General features: G+C 51.8%; 1 protein-coding gene across 1 annotated transcript in view; it reads right to left on the bottom strand.

Annotated features, from left to right (window-relative positions):
* Positions 1 to 24,512, bottom strand: part of CRHR1 (corticotropin releasing hormone receptor 1) — a 51,833-nt gene extending 27,321 nt beyond the window's left edge. Inside the window, exon 1 of the mRNA XM_069542536.1 lies at positions 24,486 to 24,512. The gene's annotated coding sequence lies outside the window, so the exon portion shown is untranslated. The remainder of the gene's footprint in view (positions 1 to 24,485) is intronic.
* Between the last annotated feature and the right edge of the window lie 423 nt (positions 24,513 to 24,935).

Below are 24,935 nucleotides of genomic sequence, written 5' to 3'. Positions count from 1 at the left end.
GGACTCGGTTAGACTGTGCCAGGAGCAGTCTGGACTGCAACTTCCTGCCGCTTCTATTCTCCTTCCTCCTCCGTACAGTCTTATCCAGACACACCTCCTTCTCCCACCAACCCAGCCTCCCTACCCTCCTGCCCCGCGTTCTTGCCTACAACGTCTGGGGCTGCCCTGCTCTTGGAGGAACCTGGAAAGAAGGCAGGAGACAGCAGGAGCCCAGGTTCCCAGGACAGAGGTAAACTCTCTCCCTGAGGGCAGGGAGGCTCTGCCTGAGAAAGCCACCTCCATTCTCATGGGATCATAAGGATGGCACAGCTGTGTCCCAACACACACCCACACACAGACATACAGACACACAGACACACACACATCCTCCCACCCGCCCCCTGAACACCCCTCCCCTACCCTAGGCTCACTCCCTCCCCAACTGCAGGAGCCCAGGGCCCGTGGTTTAATGAGCTGCCTCACCGGCCCTCATCCCTGTCCAGCTAATTAGTGGTCACTGAAAATTGTGCCTGAACCATCTACCAAGTCCTTTTACATCCACAATGATACTTCATTCTCTGCGGGGCAGGTGTGGCTGTCCCTGATGAGGAAGCTGAGGCCCCAAGAGGTGAAGGGATAAATGTGTCTGGAAAGATAGCTGCCTTATTCCAGGGACAATCTTTGCCTCTTACATCCCTGGGAACTCTGTATCACTCTGATTCCAAAACTGTGGCCTACTTGGGGACAGCAGCATGGGCTCCATGGAGGGCTGTCCCCTCTTCAACTAACACCCCCACACAATCATTGTGTTCCCTCCCTTGAGGTCAACACCCTCCCTGTGGATTTAGAGTCAGGAGACCTGGCGTCCAGCCCCAGTTCCACTGTGTTGCCATGGGCAAGTTACTTGACCTCTCTGTGCCTCAGTTTCCTCACCTGTAAAGACTAGCATAATAGCCTCCCTATCTCCCCAGGCTTACAGGATGCAGGGTATGTAGGAGTCCTTTGTAAGCGGCACAGCTTGCTCCAAGAGGACAGGGATTTTGTTTTATTCATTGCATTCAAATTTGCTGAATACGTTAATGGGTTACATTGTGTTTCAGGTCTACAACAGACGCTCAATAGGTCATGTTGATTGATTTGAACTTGATGATTCTCATTTAGTCAAGGGTTGAAGGCTGGATGATTGTTTCCCTAGGGATTTGATTTGTGAAGGGCTAAGAAGCATGTGGGGGTTTAGGGTAGGGAAGGATGGAAATCAGACCCTCCCCCCAGTTGTCAGGACATGGGAGCCTGGTGACCTGCAGAGCTCTGTCTCCTTGACCTCATGGGAGACTCCTCTCCACATCACCACCCCTGCTCCCTGCTCTTTATTCCTGGGGTCTCCCCTCCCTGGGACTCTCTCTTACCTCCCTCCACCCTCCATGGGGTCTCAGCCCCAGCCCATTTGCAAACAGTTCTGCAAAATTCACTGCAGAACTATTAGGGGAAACAGTGACCAAAACCTTCTGCCCTGTCCAGGCAAGATAGGAACCACTTACATGAGTTATCTTACAACAGGAGGTCCTGAGAAGGAACTCGGAACTCATAAGCGATCACCAACCAGAAGAATTCAAGAAAATCCAAAGGAGAGAGAAGACAGACGCCAGTCCATATGTCCTACCGGCCTCCCAGAATCCTTCTTGCTGGAATCCATCATGGTTGAGCAATGTGTGTGCCACCAACAAGGACCCTGAGTCAGATGGATTGGCCCCAGACAACCTGGAAACTAACCCCATCACCATAAAATCTGGGACTGCGAGCCACGTGGCAGACCAGTTCTCCTGGGTTCCCTTACCCTGCTGGTCTCCTCCTGGGCACCCCTTCCCAGTAAAGTCTCAGTACATGTGTCTCCTTGGACATTCCCAAGTGTTAGAAAAGAACCCACTCTCGGGCCCTGGAAGAAGTCCCCCTTCCTGCAATAGGACTTCAGACAGAGACACACAGATCTGGAAGTAGCCTGAGCCATTTCAGAGGAAAACGGGATTGGGAGAGAGGTAGGGGCTTATCAGAGTCCCACGGTGAGCAAGCTTCAAATTTAGACCCAAGCCAGGGTGGTAGCCAACACCACTGGCAAGCATTTGCAGCCTTCACTGGCAGGGCTAGGACTAAGGTGAGAAGAAAGGCATTCCTTTCAGGTGCAAAATATAAGGGGTGGGGGCTGGGCACCAAAAATCTTAGTAGTCAGATGCATAATATTTTAATGCAATATTTTTAAAAATTCTACATCAATGCCATACAGATGGCTAACAAACACATGAAAAGATGCTCAACATCACTCATTATCAGAGAAATGCAAATCAAAACCACAATGAGGTACCATCTCATGCCAGTCAGAATGGCTGCTCTCAAAAAGTCTACAAACAATAAATGCTGGAGAGGGTGTAGAGAAAAGGGAACCCTCTTACACTGTTGGTGGGAATGCAAACTAGTACAGCCACTATGGAGAACAGTGTGGAGATTCCTTAAAAAACTAGAAATAGAACTGTCTTATGATCCATCAATCCCACTGCTGGGAATACACACCGAGGAAACCAGAATTGAAAGAGACACGTGTACCCTGATGTTCATCACAGTATTGTTTATAATAGCCAGGACATGGAAGCAAGCTAGATGTCCATCAGCAGACAAATGGATAAGAAAGCTGTGGTACACAAACACAATGGAATATTACTCAGCTATTTAAAAGAATGCATTTGAATCAGTTCTAATGAGGTGGATGAAACTGGAGCCTATTATAGAGTGAAGTAAGCCAGAAAGAAAAACACCAATACAGTATACTAACGCATATATATGGAATTTAGAAAGATGGTAACGATAATCCTCTATGCGAGACAGCAAAAGAGACACAGATGTACAGAACAGCCTTTTGGACTCTGTGGGAGAAGGCAAGGGTGGGATGATTTGAGAGAGTAGCATTGAAACACGTATATTATCATATGTGAATCAGATCGTCAGTCCAGGTTTGATGCATGAGACAGGGTGCTCAGGGCTGGTGCACTGGGATGACCCTGAGGGATGGGATGGGGAGGGAGGTTGGAGGGGGGGTCAGGATGGCGAACACATGTACACCCATGGCTGATTCATGTCAATATGTAGCAAAAATCACTATAATACTGTAAAATAATTAGCCTCCAATTAAAACAAATAATTAAAAAAATTCTACATCAATGCAAAAAATTCCATGATGAACAACATATAAAAAAGCTTTTTTTTTTTTTAAGGCAGGCTGACTACCAGTGCTGGGTCCTATTGGAACCTGGGGTAAAAGAAAAATTAGTGATAAAATTAAAATATTATTTATCTTGATGGTGCGATTTTGGGCAGCTTTTTAAATCCCATGCTTGAGAAAAATGTCTCAGTTGCCTGACCCTAGTCCTGGCCTTGTTGCTCATGTATCTTCTCCCCAGACTGGCCCCTACCCACTAGCCCAGACTCTGCCCACCCCCAACTAGCACCTTCCCACTGCTGTCTGATGACAAAGGCAGATCCTGATCCCTTCTCTCCCACCCTACATTCCAAGACAGAACCGAATACTCCCCACTCCCGGTCAGGGCCTGCCCAACCCCCCGGCCTCTGGTAGGAAGTCCCCGGCTCCGCATTTACCCTGATGGTTCACCCACTTTGTTCCCTCAGGGCTGAGCCTGAGTCTGCGATGGGCTTTGTCGATTCCCTCACTGGCACACTCCCCCTGTCACATCATGAGGGTCTTTTTGATCTAACTGGGCCAAGCTCCAGGCTCCAAGCCCACCCCGGCCCTGTACCCCCATCCCGTGCCCAGAGCTCGGCCTTGGCCGACAGGGCTGGGGTCAGCTAACTTGCTCCTGGGACCCAGGAGTGATTAGAACAAACCCGGTCATCTCTCTGGCCCCGTGGAACTTGCAATGCTTTATTAATCAGTAATTAAACTTCACAGTCCCCAGAGAGATGGCGAACTATCTTTACCCTCATTTTCCAAATGAAAAACGCAGAAGCAAGAGAGAGGTGGAGGCCACCAGGCCCGCCAGTGGCTCCTGCAGGCTGAGTGGAGAGCAGCATCCATGCTGACAGACCTGCTGTCAGCTGGGCACAGTCAGCGGGCCCTGGCTGTGAGCTGTCCCCGGGGAGGGCCGCTCTGCGGGGATGCCCAGAGACCTCTTCTAGAAGCGGACTAGGGGCCCCCAGCCCTGGCTTGTCACTCACCCCTGCCTCTGCCACCTCCCAACACGGACACGTGTGCACACACACACAGAATGGAAATGGGGCTCCCACAGCCAACTCAGCCACAGGCAAATTAAAGAAACCGGTAACACCCTGTATAAAAATATCAGCCCTGCTGCCTGGCATTCTACTGCTATCCTAAGCCAGAAGCTGCGCTTTGTGCTTTGGTCTTTCAGTTCCTCCTTGAAAGCATGCCATATTTCATTCACACTGAATTACTTATGGTTTCCCAGCACACGGGGTCCTGCTGGGGTCTGCCCACTCCTCACCCTGGCTCACCCCTTCCCCTGGTGAACTCTGCAGCCCTCAAACATCAGGTCCAGAGCCCCGCCTCTTAGCAGCATCTCCCCGATCCTCCAATGCCAAGCAACTCCGTGACCCATCCATGCACCCAGGTCCCCTCCATACACAGACTAGATAGACCCTGGCAATTGGAGAGCTCAGACTAGTCCCAAATGCATGGAATTGCCTCTGTAAAAGCACTTATGCACCGGGGTTCTAATTAGATGGCAAATTCACCAGCCAGAAGGTCTTAGCCTAGAATCTTAATGTCTTGGAGTTCAACAAGGAGTGGGCAAATCCAGATTCATCACGAAACCAAAGCAAACGCCAGGGCACGACACCTGTCCTCGGCTGGCTGCCTACAACCCCGATCCTCACCTCTCACGGATGCTCTGGTTCACAAAGTCGTTTTTTCCCAAAAGAGGGAAAGTGGATTATGCCAAGAAAAAGGCTTCTTGAAATTCCCCAAGCAGCTTCCCGTCTCAGGGAATCTTGGCTCTGGACAGAATCTGGATCTAAGCCGCCTCTGGCTCCGCGGTAGGGTCTGCCACGCTCCTAGCTTATTCCTGAATCATACTTTCATGAAAAGTGCAGAGTTTTCCTGCGTATTTCCTTCCACCATAATGCGGATCTCCTCTTCAACATTCACTAGTTTTCCAGCTCTGCCAACAGGAAATTATTACACTGTAGGGGCAGACAGGCCCCTGAAGTTTCAAGGATGTTGCTTGCTTTCTTCTAAAGCTGAGAGTTTTTTAATCTGCGGCCCACAAACACACGAGGCCGGGTGAGGGGCATGAAACCCTGTGATTAAATGCAGACTGTTACGTGCAGGGACCTCCTTGGTGGTCCAGTGGCTGGGACTCTGAGCTCTCAATGTAAGGGGTTCGGGTCCAACCTGTGGTTGGGAAACCAGGTCCCAAATGCCACAACTAAAAGGTAGTCCAGTGATTAAGACTCTGCTTCCACTGCAGGGAGGGGCTACAGGTTTGATCCCTGGTCAGGGAAGTTCTGCATGCCATGGGGTGCGGCCAATAAAAAAGAACCCTCAGTCTGCAACTAAGACTCGGTACAGCCAAATAAATTTTTTTTTTAAAGAATGTTGCATGAAAAGCCAGTGATTTTAGGGGGAGGGTAAAGAGTTTCTTCCACTGCTCAGTGAAGTCTCAGTTCAGTTCAGTTCAGTCGCTCAGTCATGTCCAACTCTGCAACCCCACGAATTGCAGCACGCCAGGCCTCCCTGTCCATCACCATCGCCCGGAGTTCACTCAAACTCACGTCCATCGAGTCGGTGATACCATCCAGCCATCTCATCCTCTGTCGTCCCCTTTTCCTCCTGCTCCCAATCCCTCCCAGCATCAGAGTCTTGTCCAATGAGTCAACTCTTCGCATGAGGTGGCCAAAGTACTGGAACTTCAGCTTTAGCATTATTCTTTCCAAAGAAATCCCAGGGCTGATCTCATTTAGAATGGACTGGTTGGATCTCCTTGCAGTCTAAGGGACTGTCAAGAGTCTTCTCCAACACCACAGTTCAAAAGCATCAATTCTTTGGCGCTCAGCTTTCTTTACAGTCCAAATCTCGCATCCATACATGACCACTGGAAAAACCATAGCCTTGACTAGACGGACCTTTGTTGGCAAAATAATGTCTCTGCTTTTCAATATGCTATCTAGCTGAAGTCTAGCACCCCAAAATATGGCCAGAGCCTGTGATGAGCGAGGTCACATCAGAGGCCTGGACCTCACCAAACTGGACACGTCATCCTCTCCCGAAGTTACCAATAGTGGCTTTGACCTAAGAACTGCCACTTTCTTGGGCACCCCTGTCATCAGCCCTGGCTGCTGGCTCCTCCTTTCAGAACCATTTTTGACAAACCAAGTTTTCAGGACTTTGTGAGGTGGGAGAGAAAACCAAAATGGGACTGAGGAGCTCAAGCTGGCGGGCGCTAAGCTCACTCACGAGGTAATGCCTCACTTCCGTGCACCCGCCTGGCAGCCCCGAGGCCCCAAAATAAAACCCGCATCTCAGCTGCAAATCTCTCCATTTGCCAAAGAGCCAGACCTTGAATGTTAAATCTGGGAAGGCCAAGGGTGTGGTGTGGCTTAATCACAGCATCACATAAAATGACCCAGGCTCCCTAACATGGGAGGAGCACTGAGCTCTGGAGGGTGGACAGGGCAAGTCTCCTGCCCCCCCTTCTCCCCCCCCCCGCCCCCCCCCCCCGTCTCACAGGGGCTGTGGCTCAGCAGTAAAGCATCCATTGGCCGATGCAGGAGGCTCAGGAGACTCGGGTTCAATCCCTGGGTCAGAAAGATCCCCTGGAGGAGGAAATGGCAACCCACTCCGGTATTCTTGCCTGGAGAATCCCATGGACAGAGGAGCCTGGTGGGCTACAGTCCATGGGGTTGCAAATATTTGCTACGACTGAGCAACGGAGCACGCACGCACACGCACGCACAGTTGAACTGCTTTTAGTGCTGAGTGGAGGCTGGGGTTCAGTAAGCAGGTGTTCCGGGTCTGTCTTTCAAGTGGATGAAAGATGGAGGAAGACAGATCAGGGCAGGGCATGGGAAGAAGGGATGCAGAGGAGAGGGGAGGGCGAACGAGCCCGTGAAGAGGGCGGGTGGGCGGGCCGGAGGTCTGACAGCTGCCCCCTCCAGGCTGCTCCAGCTGCTGCCCATGCCCCACCCCCTGGCCAGTGCAGAGTGTGGCTGGAATTGAAGCTGCCACCCCAATTCCCAGTGTGACTTTGGCATAAAGGTTAATCACGCCCAGAAAATGCTTATTAGAGACCATAAATAACTATGCTGCTGAGGCTCAGTTTGGTCTTTAAGGGACAAAAGCACAATTTCCTTTGATGGGATGATCTGGTAATTAACCTTTCAGGGAGAGTCCTGAAGGGCCACTGGAGGCAACAGGGGCCACCTTCACTTCTCCAAAGTTCACGAGGAGCAAGGAGAAGGGGGTCAGCCTTCCCTCCCCTTCACAACCCCTGATGCTCAGCCTGGGAGAGCCCCAGAGGCCCCAGGAAAACCTCTCCTAGGGGCCAGGGACTGAGATGGCTGTCCAGCAGAATCACAGCTTTAGCATTTGAGAGTGGTCTTCCAGCAAGATTCTTCCCCCTTCTTCTGGGCTCTGAGCCCAGTCCTGCCACTGTCTGTGTGGGCAAATCACCTCGCCCCCTCTGGGCAATACCCTCTTTCTTACCTGCATTACAGGGATGTAGGCCACCTGACTGACGGGGAGACTAATGAGAGAGATGCTTTCTGGAATTTAAAGACTCCTACAAGTGCCCATAAAGGTTTCCCAGGTGCAGCAGTGATAAAGAATTCATCTGTCAATGCAGGAGGCACTAGAGATGTGGCTTCAATCCCTAGATCAGGAAGATTCCCTGAAGAAGGGAATGGTAACCCACTCCAGTATTCTTGCCTGGGAAATACCATGGACAGAGGAGCCTGGAGGGCTACAGTCCATGGGGTTGCAAAGAATTGGACACCACTGAGTGACTGAGCACACACACACACACACACACACACACAAAGTGCCCATGGAGTCACGATCATGACTGGGTCACTCTGGGCCCTAGAATCTTTCTTGGTTACGGAGAGGGTTGGACTAGAACAAGCTGTCCTGGTGTTCCTTCCAGGCCCTGGGGGAGGGGCTGCAGTAGGACCAGGGTTCTCTCCTCCACTCCGTCAGACTGTTCTGCCTTCTCTGTAAGCTTTCCCTTTTTCAAAGGAAAAAGGGGATTTTCAGCTTAAAAGGAAAGTTGTTTTGATTTTTTTTGTCTCCTGTTTTGTTTTTTTTTAAACCATCCAACTAAGTGATCTCACCAAGCTCCCTGTTGAACTGGGATTCTACATTCAAGCAGTCCAGGATTCCTTGATTTGAAGAAAAGGAAACGAATTCAAAAGAGGCGGGGAACATAGACACACACACACGGGTATACACACACAAAGGAGAATGGCAAGGCAAGGTGTGCATGAGTGCAGGGGTACCATGGGATTACAGGAGGGGTCAGCACAAGGCGACGGTGTGGGCAGGCTTCCTGGGGGAGGCAAACTGGAGGATGGCAGAGCGGCCACAGACTGTGAGAAGGAGAGAGAGGGCTTTCCAGGCGGGGGCGGGAGGTGGGGGGAGGTCCTGAGCTTTGGGGGCAGCACAGACCACCTATGGAAGGGCTCAGACACTAGGCTAAGATGGATCCACCCGGCCGGAAGTGCGGAGGTGGATTCCTGAGCATCAGCTTGTCATAGCTGGTCAGTTTCATCATTTGTAGGTACAGAGACAGACCCAGAGAGCGGAAGAGACACAAGCTCAGTGGAGACCCTTCAGTAACTGGGGGAAGAACCTGGGCCTGGCTGCCTTCCCTGGCCCAGGAGACTGTGGCAGATCTGACTTGGGGCCAAAAGCTGCCCCTGGCTCCCCAGTGAGGCCAAGACTGCAGCCCTCCCTGGAGAGCGCCAGAGGCAAAAGACCCTCAGCAAACACTGCCGCCTGCTGGCCAAGGAAGGAAAGCCCACTCCTCCTGGGTCCTGGGGTCCCCTGGTTCCACAGCCCAAATATCTGACCATCCTGACTCTGCTTTGCTCTGCGCTACACTGAACTGATGGAGAAGGCAAAGGCAACCCACTCCAGTGTTCTTGCCTGGAGAATCCCAGGAATAGTGGAGCCTGGTGGGCTGCCATCTATGGAGTAGCACAGAGTCGGGCACAACTGGAGCGACTTAGCAGTAGCAGCAGCATACTGAACTGAACTGATGGTCTTTTTCAGCTTTATTGAAATGACATATAACATTGTATAAATTTAAAGTATACATGATGATTCGATACACATATATACTGCAAAATGATTACCACATTAGTTAACACATCCATTATCTCACATAGTTACAATTGTGTGTGTGTTAGAAACTATTAAGATCTACCCTCTTCATTTCAGTTCAGTTCAGTTCAGTCGCTCAGTTGTGTCCGACTCTTTGTGACCCCATGAATTGCAGCACACCAGGCCTCCCTGTCCATCACCATTTCCCGGAGTTCACTCAGACTCACGTCCGTCGAGTCGGTGATACCATCCAGCCATCTCATCCTCCGTCGTCCCCTTCTCCTCCTGCCCCCAATCCCTCCCAGCATCAGAGTCTTTTCCAATGAGCCAACTCTTCGCATGAGGTGGCCAAAGTACTGGAGCTTCAGCTTTAGCATCATTCCTTCCAAAGAAATCCCAGGGCTGATCTTCAGAATGGACTGGTTGGGTCTCCTTGAAGTCCAAGGGACTCGCAAGAGTCTTCTCCAACACCATAGTTCAAACGCATCAATTCTTTGGCGCTCAGCCTTCTTCACAGTCCAACTCTCACATCCATACATGACCACAGGAAAAACCATAGCCTTGACTATACGGACCTTAGTTGGCAAAGTAATGTCTCTGCTTTTCTACTCTCTTAGTAATTTTCAAATACTCAACACAGTATTGTTAGCTACAGTCAACACGCTGTCCACTGCACCCCCAGAATGTGTTCATCTTATAACTGGAAGTTTGTATTTTTGACTGCCTTCACCCATTCCCACATCTCATTTCATTCATGGCAATCACCAATCTGTTCTCTGAGTTTGAATTTTTTAGATTCCACATATATGTGAGATCATAAGGTACTTATTGTTTTTTGTCTTATTTCATTCAACATAATGCCCTCAAGGTTCATCCATGTCATCACAAATGGCAGGATTTCCTTCTTTCTATGTCTTAATAATATTCCACATTTTCTTTATCCATTTATCCATTAGCAGACACTTTTGTGTTTCTGTATCTTAGCTATTGTATTGTTGTTCAGTCACTAAGTCGCATCCGACTCCTCGCGACCCCCTGCACTGCAGCTCGCCAGGCGTCCCTGTCCTTCACCATCTCCCAGAGTTTGCTCAAACTCATGTCCATTGAGTCAGTCATTGCCATTCAGTCATTCATCCTCTGCCACCCCCTTTTCCTCCTGCCCTCAATCTTTCCCAGTAACAGGGTCTTTTCTAATGAGTTGGCTCTTCGCATCAGGTGGCCAAAGTACTGGAGCTTCAGTGTTAAGTCCTTCTAATGAATATTCAGGGTTGATTTCCTTTGGAATAGACTGGTTTTATCTCCTTACTGTTTGCTGTCCAAGGGGCTATTGTACACAACTCCTCAATGAACACAGGGATTCAGATATCTCTTCAAGGTAATGACTTCATTTCCTTTGGATACCGCTGTTATCATATGGTAGTCCTATTTTTAATTTTTTGAATAAACTCGATACTATTTTTCACAGTGGCTGTACCCATTTACATTCCGACCAACAGTGCCCTGGGGTTCCCTTTTCTCACATCCTCCCCTGTACTTATCTTGTCTTTTTTTTTAAAATACTCATTCTCAGATGTGAGATGATACTTATTGTGTTTTTTATTTGCATTTCTCAGGGCTCATTTTTGTTTGGAGGGGTGCTTTTGCTATTGAATTGTATGGGTTCCCCTTATATATTTTGGATATTGACCCTTTATCAAAGCTGTGGTTTTTAAGGTAACAGCCTGTTTTAAGCAAAGCCAGGAGAAGAAAATCTAAATATGAAGAAGAGGAGGGATCATAAATCAAGATTTCTTTAGAAAGCTGGCTCTCCTGTTGGATTTAAAACTCAGGATCTGGTGTGCAGGAATAAAACATATGCGCAATCAACTCTTCGGAAACCTGTGTGCCTACAGGGGATATATCTGTAGAGACAGAATGACAATACGGGGGAGGTGCAGGCCCACACACAATTCTGAGATTTCTGCCCTGCACAGAGGTGCCAAGTAGAGGGGTCTCTGGAGGCTAGAACTGCAGGCTGCACATCAGCAGAGCTGGGACCCCTGGGGGTGGGGTGCATGTTCTGATTCACGTGGTAGCCAGAGACTAGCCAGAGTGAAGCCAGACTTGGGACAGAGGGTGGTGATGCTGGATGCCCCTTCTCAGCCCTCTCAGCTGACCCAGGACTTCTGCCCCTCCCACCACTCTTCCTTCCCCCCTCCATCCTGCCCCAGGTCAGCTCCTCCCCCCACAGCCTCTGTCTAGGACAGCCACAATCTCAAAGCAAAGAGCCTGCGTTTTCCCCAAAGGGGGTGAGCAGTGAAAGATTATTCTATTCTAGGCCATTGAGAAATAATTTATTATTACATTTAATTAACTTAAATTGCTGTTGTGCAGAGGAAAAAAATGGAAAGGAAAATCTCCTGCCTGCATTTCAGAGAGTGGGGCACACCTGGGTGCTCCGGCCTCCAGGCCTTCTCCCTGGGGACCTCTAGCTCCAGGGCAGAGCCCGGCTCCCTGAGAGCTGGCGGTGGGAATTGAGGGGTGGGCTCCAGTGCGGCCCTGTCAGCTGGGGGCTCAGGAAGGGTGCATCTTGGTTCTCACGGGGCAGTGGGGCTCCAGCCCCGGCCCCTGGGAGCTGCTCAACTGGGAGCTGGGACCCACCCCTGAGGGGTGGGAGAGGCATCTGCTACATGGGGAGATGGAGCCGAGGTTGGGGACAGCGCGGAGACGTCAGCCACGCAGGTGCCACCGTCAGCGGCGCCCTCGCTCGGCCCACTCTCTGACAAGCGTGAGGTGAGGGAGACTTCGGTGTCAGCAGGAAAGGGTTGTCCTTTAAGAAGCTGCCTTTTAAAAGAGACATGAACATGTGTATTACGTAGAATAGATGACCAGTGCAGGTTCCATGCGTGAAGCAGGGCACTCAAAGTTGGTGTTCTGGGACAACCCAGAGGGATGGGCTGGGGAGGGAGGCAGGAGGGGGGTTCCGCATGGGGGGGGACACACGTGCCCCCTGGCTAATTCATGTCGATGTGTGGCAAAAACCACCACAATATTGTAAAGTAATTAGCCTCCGATTAAAATGAATTAATTAATACAATTAAAATTTTGAAAAAAAAAAAAGACGTGAAGCGGTGGGGTTGGGGGTAGGCAGCATGAAATCGTCAGACGGATGGCAATTAATTTCTGTGAGAAAACTGCTCAAGGGTCCGAGGCTGTTTTTTTTTTTCCTGGAGAAGTGACTGCCTTCCCAGGCCATGAGGGGTGGTTTAAAGGGGGCTGCTGAACCACCCAACCCCACTCAGCAGGGAGATTCAGGGCAGAGATTAGGAATAACCAAATAATCCTCCATAAGATGGGCAATGGCCCTGCCTGTTTCTCTATGTGTAAAAGAAGTGAATTAGACAAAATCGGAAGTTTGAGACCAGTGCCCGGCAGCTAGGAGAGGGAAAATTCTGTCCCTCGGGCTTCCCCTTAGAGATCTGGGCCTGTGCAGAAACCTGGGAGTGTCTTTCATGTTCTCCAAGTGATTCTGAAACTTCACCAGAATTGAAAGAGAACTGCACTGGCCCAGTGGCTCTCCACGGGGGCAATTCTGTCCCCTGGGGGACGGGAGGGAGGCAATATCTGGAGATATTCTGGGTTGCCACGACTAGGACAGGCTACCAGCATTTCATGGTTAGAGGTCAGCGATGCTGCTTAGCATCCTCAGATACACAGGGCAGCCCCACAACAAGGAATTTGTTGTTGTTGTTGTTGTTTAGTCGCTGAGTCACATCTGACTCTTTAGAGACCCCATGGACTGTAGCCCACCAGGCTGCTCTGTCCATGGAGTTCTCCAGGCAAGAATGCAGGAGTGGGTTGCCATTTCCTTCTTCAGAGGATCTTCCTGACCCAGGGATTGAACCCATGTCTCCTGCATTGGCAGGTGGATTTTTAAACACTGAGCCATCTGGGAAGCCCCAACAAGGAGTGGTCCCTAATGTCAGTGGTGCTGAGCAGGGGAAACTCTGGGCTGGAGGGTTTTGCAGCTCCCTCTCAGTTCTGGAAGTCCTCACCTGCAGGCCCATCATGGAAGTTGGGAGTGTGGAAGGAAGATGGTTACTGGGAGGAGAACCCTGGAAAAGAACGGGAGGACAAAAGTAGGGATCCTGCAGGACAAGAAGAGGCCCTGATCTCACTCTGTGGACTTGGACTGGTCATTCCCCCACCTCCTAGCCTCAGCCTGAAGGCAGGAGACTGGCGAGAATGACCCCTCTTGACCAACGGATGGGAGGTCCTTCCGCGCACTGCTGTCTTGACACAGCCAGGCAGCCACCTCTGGGTGCAGCCAACGCTGGGGATCAAGTAACACAGGGAGGGCATGGACGGATGAAGCATTTCCCAGAGCCAGTGGGCAGGGCTCTGCCAGCCTGCCCCCCACCCCCCGGTCCAGTTCCTTGAAGCAGGAGACAGAGCTGACCCTGCAGAAGTCACGTTCCCTTATCTTGAGTGAGCCCAGTGACAAGGGCTAGAACCAGCGTGGGGCTAAGTCCTGCGAGCTGTGGGGTGAGCCCACCACAGAGGAAGGGCTTCCCTCATCTCACCTGAGCTCTGTGAGTGTCATGGGTTGTCCCCCTCCCTGCTCCCCTCCGACCTTGGTGGGTGATATAAGGTGCAGGTTGATGAGTAAGAACAAGGCGGGGAAGAGGCCCATCCAGAACCTGCCGAGTGGTAAGGGCTCTGAATGACGGTTTCCGCTCTCTGGGACAGGGGTTTTTCCTACTTCTCCCTACTTGGCAGCCCAGCCCAGTGGCTACAGCACTGAGTCTTCCAGCAGGAGGCACACAGGGGCAGGGCTGGTGGGCAGCCAGACTCCCTTGAAAAGTGAACCCGGGATTCTGGGCTCTGCATCCTGGCCCCAAAGAAGGCTTTAGATCAGCACTGCTGAAAGAGTGGTGGGGACTGGTGTGGCGCTGCAGACTGCTACAGCCAGTGACATCTGGAAACGTCGGTGTGAAGTTGTCTTTGCTGTGATCTCACTGAACAGGGTCTAGACCCGGTTCAGACACTGTCCAGCTCTGCAGGAGAGTTGTGTGGTGGAGGCTGCAATTGGTCGTCATGCACAGCAAGCCCAGGTGCCAGGGACTGGAAAGACCCTCGCGGTTCTTCCCCAGAGCTGGCTGGAGAAACCCCGCTTCAGCTGGGGGAGAGAGTGCAATGGCCAACTCATCAGGGAAGGCTCCATGGAGGAGGAGAGTCTTAAGTACCTGTTGGGCTCTGCATTAAGGGGAGGAGTGGGTGGGGGTGAGGGGGACAGTGGGGGCTAGGGGAGGGATCTCATTGGGGAAAGCAGCAGGTCCCACTCAGGAGCTTTGGTGGGGTCAGGCCCCTTGCCACACAGGCATTTCCTCCTTGATTCTCCATTGTGGTCCAGAGGAGGGCCAAGCCCAGAGAGGTTGTGGGACTTGCCCAAGGTCAGCCAGCAAGGCCTCCTGCCTCCTCAACTTTAGGGACAGTTGAGGAAGACTCCCTGAGGGATGCTCTGCTTCTCAGGGGTGCACATGCGCCACTGCCTAGGCCCAGAGTTTCACAGGCTGGTAGCAGCATTCATAAGACCACTGAGGCCCAGCAACCTAGAGGGCAAGACACCAAAGCTGCCGCACCCCCACCCACAGGGAGCTGGAGGGGCGGGGTGTGGATTGAGAGATGGGATCCCATGGATGGAGCCAAGAATGGGCCCACTCCCTTTCGCCTGTGTCCTCTGCCACCTCTGCCTTGCCTGGCTATTTCTGCATCTTAACCAGCAGAACTGGGACAATGGCATGGAGGGAGCCCCAGGCTGCCCCCAAACCTCCTTCCCAGCCCCCTTCTTGGGGACTAAAGCACCCTGACTTGCTCTCTCAAGACCCCAGGTTCTGAGAAGGTTCTTGGTTCTCTGTCCTCAGCTCAGCTCCAAACCTCACTCTGGCAACGTCTCCTACCAGCCCTGCCCAGAACCCCTCATGGAACAAAACGCTGTCTGTGCTTTTACACGTGGACAAACGCCTCCGGCGCTATGGGGATCAGGGATGGAACACAGGGCAGGACCAGAATCGCTAAATGTTGCTAAGTGCTGCCAACAGTGTAGCACTCGATAAGCCACCGAGTCATAAATGCACATGCAGAGCCGGGGGGATTTATCCATCTAGCTTGTCATTTCTGCCTCCTGTCGCCATAGCACCTCCACACACACAGATAAATGTTCACTGGGGAGCGGGAGGGGGAAGATGCCCTCCACTGAATTCAGTGTCTATTGTATGCCTACAGTGCTTGGAGTGCTGGGGACACAGTCCTTTTTGTTTTTTATTTTTAAGGGAGTCCTCCTGGCCCAGGCAGAGCTTAGAATCTACAGGGGGACAAGGGCTCCAGTTAGATGAGAGAGACCAGGGGTCCATGTGCGGTCTGGTTGGTAAATGTTTTGAGCATCCTGTCGGGAAACACATCAAAGAGTTGCAGGTCCCCTGTTGTTGGGGAGCCCAGGCTCCACCATGAGCTAAAGGCTCACATGGGGGGTGGGGAGAGCAAGCAAAGGAAGGACCAGTGAGATTAGCCTGGAGGGCTTCCTGGAGGAGAGGGTAGTGATGGTTTAGAAAGAATTTGGTGGTCCTGTTAGGACTGATGCAGAGAGACTGGGGAACAGGGCTTCCTTGGTAGCTCAGTGGTAAAAGACTCTGCCTGCCACTGCAGGAGATATGGGTTCGATTCCTGCTCTGGGAAGATCCCACATGCCACAGCTAAGCTCACGTGCCACAGGTTTTGAGCCTGTGCTCTACAGGCCAGGAGCCACAATTATGAGCCCATGTGCCACAACTACTGAAGCCTGCATGCCCTAGGGCCCATGCTCTGCCATAGGAGAAAGCACTGCAATGAGAAGCCCGCACGCCACAGCTAGAGAGGAGCTCCTGCTTGCCGCAGCCAGAGAAAAGCCCCTAAGCAACAAAGACCTAGCAAGGCCAATATAAAACTCGTAAATAATAAAATAAATAACTGTGCATGCATGCTAAGACGGTTCAGTCGTGTCCAACTCTGTGTAACCCCGTGGACTGCAGCCCGCCAGGCTCCTCCATCCATGGGATTCTCCATGCAAGAATACTGGAGTGAGTTGCCATGCCCCTCTCCAGGGGATCTCAAAATTATGTTAAAAAAGACTGGGGAACAGAAGCCCTAGAAGGAGGAACAGGATGGCCAAAGGCAGGCAACTGGCAGAAATGAGTCTTCTGTGGGGGTAGCAAGGAGGGAGGGCTGGGCAGAGGCCCAGAAGAGCGGGTGGGGAGGTGCGGGGCTATCTGGTTCTTTCATACTTGGAGTAGGACAGGAGGACCCTGTGGCGTCGTGTGTGTGGACACTGGCACAGAGGGAGCTCAGTGAATGGTGCATCTGGCCAGAGAAGTTGGACAAAGTGGAGGGAAAAGGAAGGAGGGGACAGGCAGGAACTCAGCCCAAGTCCAGGACACAGGCCTCCCTCCATGGACCACCTCTGGGCCTCCCGGCCATGCATGTGCGGCCTAAGGCATGGCCACAGAGATGGTCCAACCTACTGCCCACTCCCACTGTTGACCCCAGGGTCCCTGGAGGCCCAGGTGCTCTTCTGGGTGCTAGCCCTCCAGCCCTGGCCCTGAGTAGGTGGGTGCCGCATGCCTGTCTCACCGGTTTGACTATGCAATAGCCTCTGAGGGGGTAACACTTGGGGGGATGCTGTTATTAATGCTGCAAAGGACTCCCTGAGGATCCCAGCGTGTGTGTGTGTGTGTGTGTGTGTGTGTATGTGTGTGTATAAGAAAGAGACAGACTGCACACTGGGGACCAGTTAGACCCTCAAAGGCAACAGGCTTTGTTCCTTTTGAACTGGGCGCTGGGAAGCCCAGCCCAGGGGGTGCTGGAGGGTATGGGGTTGCTCCTTCCCTTGGGCAGGAAGCTGCAACCTCCATACAGCGTGACTCAGAGCATCCTGACCCTGGTGCCTGAGGAAAGTGTTCCCTGCAGCAGGTTAGAGAGGGTGAGGGTAATTCTTGTAAGAAATGGGGAAGGGGGTTTCCAGTAAAAGCCATCTCTGGCCTCAGTTCTCCTGGCTGCTAAAGAGAAAGCACAAAGCAAGAAAGGCCAAAAAAATCCATGCACTTCTTTGCTTCACCTCTTTCGCTCTCCTTTTCTCCCTCTTTCCCTCCCTCTCTCTCTCCTCTTTTCTCCCAGCCTTTCTGTCCTGATCTCTCCTTCTCATGCCAACTTTAGCCTGTAGTTTCCATCTCTACAACATCTTTGATTTCTGTCTGCATGTTCAAATTTACATAATAAAATTGTCGATCCTGAGCCAGCCCACGGGTGCCCAGCTGGGCCTTTGTTTCTGCCTGCGGGGTCAAGGCCCTCAGTGCAGGGGGACATTCTGCTCCTTAGATAGCCTGAGACTTTCCCTTGACCCTTCCCCAGGGTAGCCAAAGCCCTCCTGGGCCTAGTTTCTGTCTCCAGCCTGCACTGTTCAGCCCTCTGATCCCAGGTCCTTCCTCTGTACCCCACCCAGCTCTGTCTGCACAGTGGGGGGCTGCTTCAGGAACAGCTGGGGCCTCTGGAAACCACTGAGCCCTTCACACACCTGACAAGGAGACTGGGGAGACACAAATCAAAGCTGGGGAAACCCTCTCTGTCAATGGAAATGTCACAGCCATCTCTTGACCCAGCCAGTCATCCTGAGCAGCCTGCCCTCCAGCTCTTCAGCTCCATGGATCTGGCAGGGATACTGAACAATACATTGTCCCAAAGGCCTGACCTCCCAGTGCTTAAAGGTTCAACTAAGTCTCCCGCAGTGCCTCCGGGTAGCCCTACTACCTCTTAAAACTCACTATGGATGGGCCCCAAATTGTAGTCTGTTCAGGAAGATCCCCTGGAGAAGGAAATGGCAACCCACTCCAGTATTCCTGCCTAGGGAATCCCATGGACAGAGGAGCCTGGCAGGCTACAATCACTGGGGTCGAAAAAGAGTTGCACGTGACTTAGTGACTAAACAGCAACAGCCTAGAACAAACGAGGCCTCCCTGGTTCTTCAGGCGCGGAAGCAGCTGGACCAGTCTGGTCAGTTTCTGCCCTGGGCTTTGACCTAGGCATCCTGGCTCCTGGCCACACTGGCTGGAGGATGGGAACTGACTGACAGTTCCCACTGTCTGACTGACAGTGAAGAGGAACGGGTGTGTTCCCCACAAACCCTACCTCTTAGCACCTCGCTGGGGCTGCTCTCTGGGGCCAGAAAACCCAGAGGTGGGACTGGGATATTACTTTGGTTTATAGAGAAGATAGAGCATCCACAAAACTCTTCATCAGTCCCTAAAGTGGCTTCATGGCTGCTGGGTGGGGAACTGCCAAAAAACACATTCAGTGAAAGCTTGTGAGTCAGTGGTTCTGTCTGTGTCGAGGGGACCCATCGCCCAGACCTGCATCTCCCCCCACCCATTTCACAGGAAAAGGAAAGGCACGTCCATATTTCCCCAAGTCTTCCTCTTTCCCTTCCTCTATCCCTCTGAGACCTTCCAGTTTCTTAATGTTGTGGAAGCCGACACCAATTACTTTCAAAAGGAATGTTTAATAATCTGTTGCTTAATAGAATCCAGCTAGTTGTTTTCAAAATAATTTTTGCACCAGTGAGTTAACCATTTTGTATTATCCTCCCTACATATCTCTAGCCTTATTGTCAAATATTTTCACGTCAGAGATGCTCAGAGGGCCAACAGCAGGCACCTCCATCCTTTGCCCTTCTAGCTTGGCTGAGGGCAGGGGCCCTATCCCTTCTCCCCAGGGACTGTGAAGAAGACGTGGGGCAGGAGAAGATTGTACATTGCTAAGCATTCCTTCCTCTATCTCCCTTTCCCTCACCACTCCTCCTTTCATTGTTATTCCTTGGATCGATAAAATTCAGTAAAAATTTATTAAGTGATTATTACACTTAAAATTTATTGAGCACTTACTGTGTGCCAGACAACGTGCAATTGGGCTTAATTTCACACTTGATATCTCATGAAGTCATTATGATGATCCCATAAAGTAGTTTTCCTCTTTGGAAAAAAATTTTAATATTTATATATATCTTTGACTGTGCTGAGTCTTCCCTGGTGGTCCAGTGGCTAAGACTCCATACTTCCAATGCAGGGGACCCTGGTCCAATTCTTGGTCAGGGAACTAGATCCCATAGGACAAAAATGTAAAGATCCCACGTGCTGCAACAAAGACCCAGCACAGCCACATAAATACCGAAAAATAAAAAACCAAAAAGTATACAATGATGGCACTTCCAGCGGACTCTGCTGACAGCGGTCCTGGAAGATCTAAGCAGACAGGAGTTATTTGTAATTAACAAATTCACCCATTGAAGATAAAACTGTAGCTAAGACTTGGCTTTAGCTCTGAAGTGGGTCTTTGTTGTTGCATGGACTTTCTTTAGTTGCAGCGAGCAGAGGGACCACTCTTCGTTGCAGTATGAGGGCTTCTCATTGTGATGGCTTCTCCAAATCACCAGGTGCTACATTGGCTGTTTGGTGCTTCCTTTTCCTTTTCTTTTGAAAATAACGATAGTGGGCTTAGGGGGCAGTTTCCATTTTTTCTGCATCAGAGACAGCTTTTCTGCTAGGGTGGTTTTGGCATCTCTCAGTCTGTTTGGACATGACAACTGCATCTCGTGGGAACAGCAGCGGGTCCTCTGTGATCACACAACACTACACTGGAGGAAGCAGCAACAATACTATCCAGTCAGCCAACAAACATTTGTGAAACGCTTACTACGTGCAGTTTATTCTTAGGCCCAGTGCTGTGAAGGGTGAAAGGTGCAAAAATGCTAGATGCGGAATGTCCAAGAGGTTTTTCTGCTTGTTTTCTTCCTGTATCAGCTCATTTTCTACGAAGAGCAGTCAACTTGCAGATTTTTCTGAAAGCAAACTGCATCAGGAGCTGGTCCAAGCACTCTGCAGGTGTTGATGCATTTCATCCTTATCTCAACCGTATGAGTTGACGCATCTTTCACAGAGATGTCAAATGTAAGAGGGAATCTAGTCAAATACTCCTGTTTACAGAGAAACTGAGGCTCAGGGAGAAAAAGCGACTTACTTGAAGTCACATAGGCATAGCTGTGAATGATGTCAGGCTTGCCGAATCCCAGGCTGAAGGTCTTTCCACCCCAAAAGCTGCTAAAAATGATCAACCCTGTGCCTAACTCCTTCCTTCTAGGTCACGTCACGGCTGAGGCTTAGGCCCACGGGCTCATAAGCATGGTGGGCACTTCAGGGGCTGCCAAGGGGCACCTTCACCCACTAAACTCCTCCTTTGCAGCTGAATCCCACTGGCTGCTGATGCTTTCAAAGGAGCCAAATGTTAGAGAGGGTGAGAAATGGATTTTCCACTTGAGTTCATCCTCACTGGTCGTTGGTCTGTGTCCTGCTCCTGCTCTGTCACACAGTTCTGTCCGACTCTTTGCAACCCCATGGACTGTAGCCCGCGAGGCTCCTGTCCATGGGATTCTCCACGCAAGAATCCTGGAGTGGGTTGCCGTTCCCTTCTCCAGGGGATCTTCCCGACCCAAGGATCAAACCCTAGTCTCTTGGGCCTCTTGCATTGACAGGCGAATTCCTTACCACTGGGAAGCCCCTAGTGAGTGTTCTGCATTTCCACAAATCTATGCCTTCCTTAAGAACTGGATGGACCCAAGACATGCCCCTACGCAGTGCTGGGCATGTCAAATCCTGACGGCTCCCCTCTCCTCCTTTGTCCCTGGACTGTGGCCATGCCAGCTGTCCTCATGCCCCATGGCTCACTTTAATATATATATATATATATATATATATATTTGGCTATGCTAGGTTTTAGTTGCAGCATGCAGGATCTTCAGTCACAGGATGCTAACTCCTAGTTGCAGCATGTGGGATCTAGTTCTATGACCAGGGATTGAACCTGGGCCCCCTGCATTGAGAATCTTAGCCACTGGACTACCAGGGAAGTCCCCGACATGGCTCACACTTTTGCCCTCATTTCCCTTCCTGCCCAGGCTCCCCTTAAAACCCAGCTCCACATTATTTGTCAAAGAAGCAATTGGGAAATGGCCCCGCAGCGCCTGGATACAGACATGGCAAAAGAGCATCCCCTCACAGGGAACACAGAGATGTTGAGGTTCTCCCTCTCGAGGCCGTGGAACAACATGGGACGGACTTGGACTGCGACAGTAAGTGAGAGGACTTTCCCAAGGGCCACAGCTGTGACCAAATGTGCGCTTGAAAAAAAAATGCTTGCAGGGATTATTTTCAAAATGGCAACAATAGCTGTGTTAAGAGGGAGAGGTTGTAATAATTTCCCCCTCTGGTTTTCAAACTTTGTGTAATACTGCTAGATTGCTTTTGTGACTACAGCCATGAAACCAGCTTTCTCCATGGAACTCACTTTCCCAGATAGCCCACCAGGCCTTGCCTTCTCCACTTCTCACACTCAACCAAACCCGCTGTTCTGAGTCACACTCGAGTCTCCCTGCGAGGACCCGTGGCTGTTGGGTAGGAGATTCAGAGGTGCTCAGTCCCTGGCCCTCCCCTGGGGGTAGAGACCATATTTTACCTGTCCCCTTGGCATCCACACAGATTCATGCTCATCCTCTTTCCTTCACTGACATATACAAGGCCCCTCCCATGCACACACACATTCTCACTCACGCACACGTGCACACACTCTCCCCCAGTTCTCTGTAATCAGTTCAGTGTGATGCCCACAACAGGGGCCCCAGAGCGGATCCTTCCCACCTTTCCTGATACTGGCTGACTTGTTGAGGGTCAGAGCCACATATTGGATGAAACCCACCTAGATTCGGGTTTCCCTGGTGGCTCAGCGGTAAAGAATCTGCCTGCCAATGCAGGAGACGTGGGTTCGATCCCTGGGTCAGGAAGATCCCCTGGGGATGGAAGTGGCAACACACTCCAGTATTTCTTGCCTGGGAAATCCCATGGACAGAGGAGCTTGGCGGGGTACAGTCCATGGGGTTACAAGAGTCAGACACAACGTAGTGACTAAATCAGCACCCACCACCACTCACCTAGGTTCAGAAGTTCATACTGACAAAACTACCTGAGTTATCTCCCATCTGGCAGAAGTCAAGGAGGTTTCAGCAGCTTCAAATATTTTCTGGTAAAAGCTAACAAAAGAAAGTCTTAGAGTTCAAGTGCCTGAGTTTGAATTCTGGCTCCACCATTCACTGGCTGCATGACCTTGAGCAAGTTACAGAGCCTCTCTGTGCTCAGGAATAATTTCAGCTTCCCGGAGCTGTTAGGAGGACAGTATGACTTAATATTCGTAAAGCAGGTAGAATACTACCCAACAAGTTGTATATGCCATATAAATAAAAGAAGAAAGTAATTATTTAAATGAAACTGCATTAGCTGACCATTCATTCACTGCATCTTACTCATTCAGTGCCTTTACTGAGCACCTACTGAGCTCATTAGGCCAGACATAAAGGACACACATCCGACGACCTAGCAGGAAGCATACACACACACAAACACACAACGACAACAATAAGAGAAATTTTTTTTCTTTTAGAAAAGCATAATTCTAAGCAGAAATCTGCACACGATTCAAACAAAGTCCAGAGAAAGAACATTTACCTATTACCATGTAAACTTAAAAACAAAAACCTACAGTTCAATCCTTCGAATCTGTTTGAAACGTTGAATTTTTTCTGTTTTGTAAATTTAGACCCAGGTTTGGTACACACTAGCCTTTGGGAAAATATTCCCATTCAGTGCCATCTATTCAAGCTCTCTGGATGTTTTTCCCCCAGCTTCCCTCCCTGGGTCTCCCTGATCACCCAAAATAAATTATGGGTTCACCCCTAATCCCAGTTAAGGCGTGGGGGAGGGGATATGGGTTTAATCAGACCAACCTTTACTCACTTTTAAAAAAACTAACATAACTATTCGGGAGAGGGACAAAGAGAATAGAGGAAACCTAGGTAATTAACAACGTCTCAATTGATGACCAGGCAGCAGTTGCATTTTTAAACCTTGGTGGTTTAACTCAAATCACTTTGTGTGCTACATACGTACAGCTGGTTTAATAACTGATGGAAAAATGGAAATCAGTCAATCCGCACCCCTCCCCCAAATCCATTCTTTTGAGTGTAATCGCTTTTTAAATGCGCTGAATCCCATCAAGCCGCTGTCTGTGCTCACGCTGTCCACTCTGACCCTGCGGAGTCGGGATCCTCAGGCGAGAGCCCGCCGAGGCCCACCCACCCCTCTCTCCGGCTGCTGCTTGCGCGCCTACCCCCGCAAGGCGAACCGCTTTGGGAATCGCCTGGCACCTGCAAGTGGCGGCTGTCACTAGCTGCAGGCCGGGGTGTCGACCCTCAAGACCTTCCCCGGGGCCCAGGGGGAGCCCTCGTCACCCCCGAACTTCAGTGGACAGACGTGAGATCTGTCCGGACGTGAGATCTGGAGACCTTCCTAAACTCCGGGCGCAGGAATCGCGTCGCCAGAACCCAGACAGGAGCGGGCAGGCACAGGGAACCGCGAGTGCAAAGGACCGGAGAGCGAGCGCTGCGATCCCGCCGGCGGGCCGGCGGCGGCGGCGACGGCGGCGGCGGAACGGTAACTACCGCCGGATGCTCGGTTGGCTCTCCGGAGATTGCGATATTGATCCAGGGCTCGCAGGCGCGGGGGACATTTATCTCCCCGGACTTTCAGGGGCAGGAAGGAGCTCCCAGGAACAGGGCGGGGGCGCGCTGGGGCAGATGGGGAACCCTCTGTCCCCTCCCGAGCTTCCTGTCCCGGGACCCCGGTCTACACGGGACGGGTGGGAAGAGGAACCCTGAGTCGGTTCCCAAAGCCTAGAGCGATTTCCCTCGCAGAGCTGGTTGCCGGGGTGGGCGGACCCCCCCGACTCCCACCCCCCAACACCAGCCAACATTCCCGAAGCTTCGCCACAATGATTTCTTTTTTCTTTTTTTTTTCACCTGAGTTCTCCCCTTACCGCTCAACGCCGGCTCCAGAGGTCCAAGAAGAGGGAGCTGGCCTGCCCCTCACACCCCGGCCGCCCCCGGACCTGGGCACAGTTCTGCTCAGTGACACCCAATCACACCGTCCGCTTCACACCCACTGCCCACTGCGCCCGGAACTGGGGGCCCCCGGTGCTCGAGGGCGGACTGGCTCGCTCTTACCTTGACAAGCCGGAGCTGCGGGCGCCGTCCCATCCTCGGGCTCGCTCGGTCACCGCGCTGGAAGCCTGGGTCCCCGGGACATCCCGGCGGGGGCGGGCTCGGGCGGCTTCTGTGTCGCCGCCGGTGGCGGAGGTGCCCGGCTCCGCGCTCCCCGGCCCCGCAGCCCGGCCCGGAGGGCTCTCGCTCTCCTCTTCCCGGGCAAGTCCAGCCGCCGCTTCCGGACTCAGCCCGGCCCGCGGCCGCCTCTCGCCCGCCGGGAGCCAGCCTCGCCCCCGCCGTCTCCCCCTCGGTCCGCGCCGACACTCGCCGCGGCTCCCCGCCCCCTCGCCTGGGCGTCCCCTCCCCTCCTTTCCTCTGCCCTCCCCTCCGCTCCCGCCTCAGCGCCTCGCCCCTCCGCTCCCTCCCCCGGCCCGCCTCCTCCGCCCCGGCTCGTTCCGGGGGCGGCTCCCC

This window comes from Ovis canadensis, chromosome 11 (assembly GCF_042477335.2).
Source record: "Ovis canadensis isolate MfBH-ARS-UI-01 breed Bighorn chromosome 11, ARS-UI_OviCan_v2, whole genome shotgun sequence".
In the NCBI taxonomy this organism is placed as follows: domain Eukaryota; kingdom Metazoa; phylum Chordata; class Mammalia; order Artiodactyla; family Bovidae; genus Ovis; species Ovis canadensis.
This window is presented reverse-complemented; position numbering and strand designations above follow the sequence as displayed.